General features: G+C 41.2%; 1 pseudogene across 1 annotated transcript in view; it reads right to left on the bottom strand.

Moving 5' to 3' along the window:
• Nucleotides 1-6704: 6704 nt before the first annotated feature.
• The window catches only part of LOC108520149 (pregnancy-specific beta-1-glycoprotein 8-like), an 18544-nt pseudogene continuing 16672 nt past the window's right edge, over nucleotides 6705-8576 (bottom strand). Inside the window, exon 7 of the transcript XR_001882836.1 lies at nucleotides 6705-6770. The product of XR_001882836.1 is annotated as a pregnancy-specific beta-1-glycoprotein 8-like (transcript). The remainder of the gene's footprint in view (nucleotides 6771-8576) is intronic.

Below are 8576 nucleotides of genomic sequence, written 5' to 3'. Positions count from 1 at the left end.
TTTCCAACTTTTCCATTCTACTAGTCACTTTCAGGTACAGGAATCTGATGTAGATTTGGTCTTTTCACATAGTCCCAAATTTTCTGGAGGCTTTGTTCATTTCTTTTATTCTTTTTTCTCCAAACTTCTCTTCTCGCTTCATTTCATTCATTTGACCTTCAATAACGATACTCTTTCTACCAGTTGATCGAGTTGGTTACTGAAGCTTGTACATTTGTCACGTAGTTGTCGTTTCATGGTTTTCATTTCTATCAGGTTGTTTAAGGACTTCTCTACATTGGTTATTCTAGTTAGCCGTTCATCAAATCTTTTTTCAAGGTTTCTAGTTTCTTTGCGCTGGGTTTGTACTTCCTCCTTTAGCTCGGAGAAGTTTGATTGTCTGAAGCCTTCTTCTCTCAGCTCGTCAAAGTCATTCTCTGTCCAGCTTTGTTCCATTGCTGGCAAGGAGCTGTGTTCCTTTGGAAGGGGAGAGGCACTCCGAGTTTTAGAATTTTCAGCATTTCTGCACTGCTCTTTCCCCATCTTTGTGGTTTTATCTACCATTGGTCTTTAATGATGGTGACGTACAGATGGGGTTTTGGTATGGATGTCCTTTCAGTTTTTGTTAGTTTCCCTTCTAACAGTCTGGGCTCTCAGCTACAGGTCTGTTGGAATTTGCATGAGGTCCACTCCAGACACTTTTGCCTGGGTATCAGCAGCGGAAGCTGCAGAAGAGTGAATATTGCTGAACAGCCAATATTGCTGTCTGATCATTCCTCTGGAAGCTTCATCTCAGAGGTGTACCCGGCCCTGTGAGCTGTGGGGTGTCAGTCTGCCCCTAGTGGAGATGTCTCCCAATTAGCCTACTCAGAAGTCAGGGACCCACTTGAGCAGGCAGTCTGTCCGTTCTCAGGTCCCAAACTCCATGCTGGGAGAACCACTACTCTCTTCAAAGCTGTCAGACAGGGACATTTACATATGCAGAGGTTTCTGCAGCCTTTTGTTTGGCTATGCCCTGTCCCCAGAGGTGGAGTCTACAGAGGCAGGCAGGCCTCCTTGAGCTGTGGCGGGCTCCACCCAGTTCAAGCTTCCTGACCACTTTGTTTACCTACTTAAACCTCAGCAATGGCAAGTGCCCCTCCCCCAGCCATGCTGCTGCCTTGCAGTTAGATCTCAGACTGCTGTGCTAGCAATGAGGGAGCCTCCATGGGCATGGGACCCTCAGAGCCAGGTGCGGGATATGATCTCTTGGTGTGCCATTTGCTAAGACCCTTGGTAAAGTACACTACTAGGATAGGAGTGACCTGATTTTCCAGGTGTTGTGTGTCACGGTTTCCCTTGGCTAGGAAAGGGAATTCCCTTCCCCCTGCACTTCCCAAGTGAGGTGATACCACACCTTGCTTCCACTCTCATTTGTTGGGCTGCACCCACTGTCCTGTACCCACTGTCCAAGACGCCCCAGTGAGATGAACCTGGTACCTCTGCTGGAAATGCAGAAATCACCCGTCTTCTGTGTTGCTCACGCTGGGATCTGGAGGCTGGTGCTGTTCCTATTTTGCCATGTTGGCGCCACTCCCCCCTTTACTTTTTTTTAAATGGAGTCTTGCTCTGCAGCACAGGCTGCATTGCAGTGGCATGATCTCGGCTCACTACAGCCTCTGTCTTCTGGGTTCAAGTGATTCTCTCACCTCAGCATCCAATGTAGCTGGGATTATATTGCGGGATCTGGCCAGCAGCCCACAATGCAAAGACCTCTTTCTTTGTTCCCAGGCAGATTGGCAGGTCAAGAAATAAAACACGCACACATGATAGTGAAAGCTGGGTCCAGCGGGGTCATTGCCTTCTGGTCCTGTGACGCCACCAATACACTGGATATACCAGCATTGATTATTAAATTTAGTGAGGGCAGGGGAAGGTTAGTGAGGGAGTCAGAGTCGTTTGATTATGAGGTGAGAAGGTCACATGGGGATGAAGTAATTCTTTAACGTAACATCAGTATGCAGAAGTACAGTATACGGAGATTAGAATTTACAACATAGTGTGGGCATCAGCAATTTCTAACACAGCTGTAAAACAGAAACATAGTCTATCTATATTCTATGACTAGCAAGATATTAATCAGCAGTAACAGTTGCAGGAAAAGCAGGTTGCAAACAATCAATAGAAACAGGACATGTAGCTAGACAACCGGTTAAACCAAAAACTTCTCAGAAGGGAGTATGCCTAAACCCTAAAGAGACCTAGAAGAGCCGTGGCAAGATAAGTGCGTTTATAACCCTGTCTTATCCATATGAACAGGTGCCCCTCAAGTGTCCATTAATAGGCTCTCCACAAGGGTTGCATTCCATTCCCAGAGCTATGAAATTCTGTTTTTCTGGGATAGGAATCTTGGTGTTTTGAAACCTCGCTGACTACATGTCCATTTATAAACTCTCTGCAGGGAGAAGTACATCACGCACTGTTGGCTCATTCTGGCAGCCCATCCTGGCATTGTCTTTACACAATCCTGCATGCAATATTGTATTTACAATAATCAGGAGCATTTCATCTTTTATTCCATTGCAATAGTTTCGGGGGGTCTCCCTACAGAACTACAGGTGCGTGCCACCAGACCCAGATAATTTTTGTATTTTTAGTAGAGACAGGGTTTCACCATATTGACGAGGCTAGTCTCGACCTCTTCACCTTGTGATCCGCCTGCCTTTTCCTCCCAAAGTGCTGGGATTACAGATGGGAGCCACTGCGCCTGGCCCATAAGCCACACATTTCCTTGAGTTTTTGAATTCCAGCCCAAGAGAAACAATTTGATATTTGAAGGATGGCTGCACACAAATATTTGCACGCAAATAAAAATGTTTGTAGATTGCACCACATGAGGGAGACTGCCAGTATGACTATCAGGATGAAAATATCAAGAGTTTGGAATATGCACCTTAGGCAAGATACAAACCAACTACAACAAAATAGATTAAAGAAGAAGCCAGAAGAGTCTAGTCATTTTAACCAGGCAGCACATTTGTTGATTTTTACAACTGAGTCTCTATAATACCTGATGTATTTATCCATGTGCAACAAGAAGTGTCAGAAACTGCACAGGCTCCCACTTGTTTAGCTGGTAGAGAGCAATTCTATTTTCTAACATTGCATGTCTATGTTAAATTAAAACAGGGAGTGAGAAGAATATGCAAGTATAGAAGTAGACGCCTAAAAGAAATCCATACATTTGAGGAAAAGTTGTTAAAGGTGCAGCTAAGGGCAGTTTTTGGGTGGACTAAAGGATCTCTTGTTATATAAAAATGTGTGGGGCAGGTGTGGTGGCTCTCGCCTGTAATCCCAGCACTTTCGGAAACCAAGGCGTGTGGATCACCTGAGGTCGGGAGTTGGAGACCAGCCTGACCAACATGTAGAAACCCCGTCTCTACTAAAAATACACAATTAGCCTGGTGTCATGGCGCATGCTTATAATCCCAGCTACTAGGGAGGCTGAAGCAGGAGAATCACTTGAACATGGGGGGCAGAGGTTTTGGTGAGCCAAGATTCTGCCATTGCACTCCAGTGTGGGCAACAAGAGAGGAACTCCATTTTAAAAAAAAAAAAATAGTGTTTTTCACATGATATATCTAACACTGTTAACTTACTCTCAGAAGCTACTTCTTGTGAAATCCTAGGTACAGCATTATTCTGGAAAGCAAAGGAGACAGGCATAAGTAAGGACAAATTAAGAGAGGTAAGAGTCTCACCATGATTGATAGTCTTGTTTTGAGATCGTGAGAAAAGCTGTCCACAGTGTAAAGTCATCAACTTGCTGTCGTGGTTTGCAGTTTAGTTGTCTCTAAGTTACGGTATGGAACATTTGGTGAGCTCTGAAGTGCCCACACCTCAGACATGAGGGTTTTCCCATGAAATTTACATGGAGTTGTCCACCTCTAGCTTATATGGCTTCAGGAACAGAGCTGTTCTTGTTCTCAGTGATTTCATTAGAGAAAATTTCATTGGAAGAACTAAGAGAATTCAGGATCCAGTCCAGTCTAACAATGGATTATAAATACTCAAAGATAATAAACAGTGGTTCAATATGGTAACAGGTGTACTACAGTTTTTCTTTTCAAAATAATTTGTCTCTATATAGGGGTCTCTATTTTTACCAAGGATAATTCCAGTACGATGAATTTGTTTGCAAAATAGATTGAGTCTCACCGAACTTGCCTAGATTTTTTACCTAAGTGCAGCAAGAGTAGCAAGGGACCATAGAGGATCTCTTTAAACTTTGCTTTGCTAGAAGTTTTATAAGACTCTCAGATTAAACTTTCAAAAACCTCTTGAGACTAGGAAGTCAAACCAAGGCCAACTTCAGACTTTGCCTGCATTCCCTATTTGTTTATTCTATGTATATTCTCAAATAGAACATCCCAGTCAAAGCCTTAGTAATATAACCAATGTTTTCAAATGTGTCCTGTTATAAAGAGAGTAGATTCTTACTGAACTTGTGCAAATGACTTTATTACCGTAAGCATATGAATACTCATGAATAGTTTCCCAATTCTGGGACACTCAGATTCAGAGCCAAAGCAAATGTTCCATTTTTGTTTACAAAAGTATACTTTACCAAATTGCTGTAAAGTATAAATAGCTTAAAAGAGAAAGTTCATAAATCTGGAGATTAAAACATTCAAAGAATCAGCACATTCTCAAATAAACAATTATGAAAACATTATCGTTTTGATTATTTAGTCCAATAAAACTGAGGTTTTTTTTCTTCTTTGCCTTGAATTTTATGAAGGTATCAAACTGTTCATTAAAATTTTGAAAGTTCTCAGAGAGTCCAGTGGTTATGATCTTGAAGTTATCAGAAACTTGTATTCAAGAGTCGTTGTCAGAGTCTTTTCCATATATCTCCTCAAAGAAAAAGCAATTTTGGACTGTAGCTGATTATAAGTACTTCAAGGAAGAATCAAAGCAACTGGGAATGACAAAGATTTAAAATGACTATGGTTAAAAATCTAATGAGATTTTTATTAGGTTGATTATGGTAAAGACACAGCTCACATAGAAATCTAGTTACTTCTGTGGCATATGATGCTATGATTGATAACATATTCGATTTCCAGAAATTTCATATAGTTTTTAGAATACTAATTTTTTTAAATTTTTTCATTTTTATTTTTATTTTTTTGAGATGGAGTCTCGCCCTGTCTCCCAGGCTGGAGTGCAGTGGCACAATGTCTACTCCCTGCAAGTTCTGACTCCCAGGTTCACACCATTTCCTGCCTCAGCCTCTGGAGTAGCTGGGACTACAAGGGCCTGCCACTACGACTGGCAAATTTTGTTTTTGTATATTTAGTAGAGACGGGGTTTCACCATGCTAGCCAGGATGGTCTCGATCTCCTGACCTAATGATCTGCCATCTCGGCCTCCCAAAGGGCTGAGATTACAGGCGTGAGCCACCGCACCCAGTCTGGAATACTCATATTATTAACATTCCCATAAATATTATTTAGAGAACGTTTAGCATCACTTATCACTCATTTGAAAATGCTTTATATATATTTTAACATATCACATAAGGTGGCTTTTCCATTCAGCTTCTGTTTCCCAACTAGATTACTGAGTTCTTCATGTAGCTCACTAATAATTAGAGCCAAAAAAGTATAGTCTTATGTACATTGAGAAAGGTCCTTAGGTAATGCCAGTACTTCTACCTGAAAATCATTGATTTAGTTTTAAGTTCTACCTATGACAACAAGAGTTCTCCATCCTCTTTACGTGTTTATAGTGTCAGGNAAAAAAAAAAAAAAAAAAAAAAAAAAAATGTTTTCCAGTGATTCCAATGTGTAGCTATATTTCCCATCAGATTTCTCTGGTTTCTTATGGCCTTCACTTTTTTTCCGTTTTGGTATCATGATTATTTTCAGGTCTCATTTCCTGTCTTAGGCTTTATGTCCCCTGGGGTAGGGACCTTGCCTTCTTCATTTCTGTATCTTTTTGGAACACGTGAATTGGTCATCAGGAAAAGGTCTCAATCACACATAGTTTTTGTTCTGAGTCTCAGGTTCAAAGGCTAATCCTAAAGTCTTTGTTCTGCATGAGGTCAGAGATTACTTGTGATGAAAGGTGTGGTTAAGTCTGTAGTGCAGATGGTGGAGGAGAGTTCACCCTGTTTTTAAGCATAGCATTGGAACTAAGAATGTTTTGTCTACATGGGTGAAGGGGCAGAGATATTAGGAAGACAGTTCTAATTAGGATGGAGGAATTATACTAGGAAGTAGAGGTAAAGGAAGTGAGAAGGATTAGTAAACACAAGAAATGTGAACTTACCAAATAGGCTAGAGTAGATGCCTGGAGATTCCTGATTAAGTGAATTAACTAGATTTTGGAAAGATAATGAGGCAGCCCTATTGCAAGGAAGGTTTCAAAGTCTGGAGACAAGAAGTCAAGCAGCACTTTGAGAAGTGATTGAGCTTTATGGGAATGGAGAGAATTACAGTATTGAGAGATGTGAAAAATAATGAAGAGGGTTTCACAATGTGAAATTGTGTTTCTCATTTGAATCTGAGAAACAAATGAGCAGAGGCCGGAGATAATTACGTCAAAAAGCCAGTGGGGTATAGGGAGCATAAAGGCCAGGGAAAAAGGGAACTACAGGAATTAGTGCTCAGAAGCAGGAGTTTGGTGGGGAAGGAGGAGATCCAGTCCCAGATACAGGCAAATAAGTCTTTTTCCTCTACCAAGCTTGGCAGTCAGCTCTGCAGGAAACAGGACAAGAGAAAAGGCCATCATACCTGGCAGTCTTCCTGAAATACAGAAATGACATCACGGCTGCTATATCGAATTAACCCACAGATGGACGTCCTATTGCTGAAGGAGCTGTCATGGGAAAGAAAAGAAAAGAAGGAATGGAGGTGATGTTATTTTACAGAGGGGGAGCCTCAGGAACAAGCATGCAACATGAGGTACTGTATAACTGTTTCTTCAAGGAATACATTATTTCTGTTGGAAAGTTGATGGGAGATGATTATATTCTTGCAGTTTTTTTCCCCTCTTACCATGTTTCTAGGTTGGCGATCAGTCCTCTGTCAATGCTCTACTGTACTCAGATATTTCAGAAAACTTTCAAATGTGAGAAAGGCTGATAGCTATTTTCTATGTCATTAGAACTTTAGACCTTTCCACCTTTTCATGGTTGCATCTTTTTCTCAGTGTCACTCTGGTGGCAGCTATGAATGAGACCCTGCCAGGTGTCCATGGCAGGAACCTGATTGACAGACGGCCCAGGTCAGTGCATTTCAAATACACCACCTCCTTTGCACAGAAAGCTTCCTTCCCACAGGTTCCCAGCAAGGGCTTGAAAGCAAGCCCAGTTCTCTGAGGCTCTCTTTAACTTTAATGGGTGACTGGTTGGAGGATTCCCCATCAGCCCTGCAAAAACTCTCTTAGAACTGCATTGATACCTAAAACTTCTTTCTCTTTCTTTTACATAGGAGTCAGTTTTGCATAGTGGTCTGTGGGTTTTCCCATACTACCTTCATTCCTGCCCCACATTCCCTCACAGGTATCTTCCATGATAAATTATCTCATATGTCCAATCCCAACCAGGATGCATCTCAGTTGGTAAAAAGTAACATACCGTGCATGATTCTTTGCACTTAGTTTTTTCCTTTCTCTCCCACAAGTAGTCAGTAGCCATGTCCTAGTGTTTTATGTGGTACCCCTTTTTCTATATATATATGGACATAGGTACTGTTGAAGGGCATGTCCTATGTGCCAGGTGTTGTGCTAAATACTTTACCTGTACGTCATTTAATTCACACAGTAACCGTGTCAGGTAGATATTATTTCCATTTTGTCAATGACAAGACACAAGCTTACAGTAGTGTAAAATCTCTCCTAGTGTCATATGACTAGTAATAGGTGGATCTGAGATTTGATTCTAGAACTATTTGACCTCAAGGCTAATGATAATGGTAGTAATATAGCTGCTGACATTGGTTCGTCTGTGTGTGGCATCTTGTTTCATTGACTGCATGAAACCTTTAAAAGAATGGTATGAAGCAAGCTCTCTCATACTTCAGGATATGAAAGAAGAACAAACTAAACCCAAGCACAGTGATTGAAGGACACAATATGGATTAGAGTGGATAAAAATAGATGGAGAATGGAAAAAGAATAGAGTAAATTAATGAAACCAAGGTTGATTCTTCAAAGTAAAATCAACAAAATTGACGACCATTAACTAGACTGACTAAGAAAAAAAGAGAAGATTAAAATTACTAAAATCAGAAATGAAAATGGAGTCCAAGCATGGTGGGTCATCTTTTAATCTTAGCACTTTGGAAGGTCACAATGGGAGGATTTCTTGAGGCCAGGTGTTTGGATCAGCATAGGTAACCTTGGGAGACCCTCCCTCTCCAAAAAAATTTAAAACCAATTAGCTGGGCATGGTGGCATGCATCTGTAGTCCTAGTATCTTGGGACGCTGAAGAAGAATTGCTTGAGCTCAGGAGGTTGAGATTATGGCTGCAGTAAGCCATAATCACGCCACTGTATTTCAGCCAGGGCTGGCCTACAAAGAGAGACCCTGTCTCTCTTAAAAAAAAAAA

The sequence above is a fragment of the Rhinopithecus bieti genome, unplaced genomic scaffold (genome assembly GCF_001698545.2).
Source record: "Rhinopithecus bieti isolate Rb0 unplaced genomic scaffold, ASM169854v2 scaffold_51346, whole genome shotgun sequence".
Taxonomy (NCBI): Eukaryota; Metazoa; Chordata; class Mammalia; order Primates; family Cercopithecidae; genus Rhinopithecus; species Rhinopithecus bieti.
This window is presented reverse-complemented; position numbering and strand designations above follow the sequence as displayed.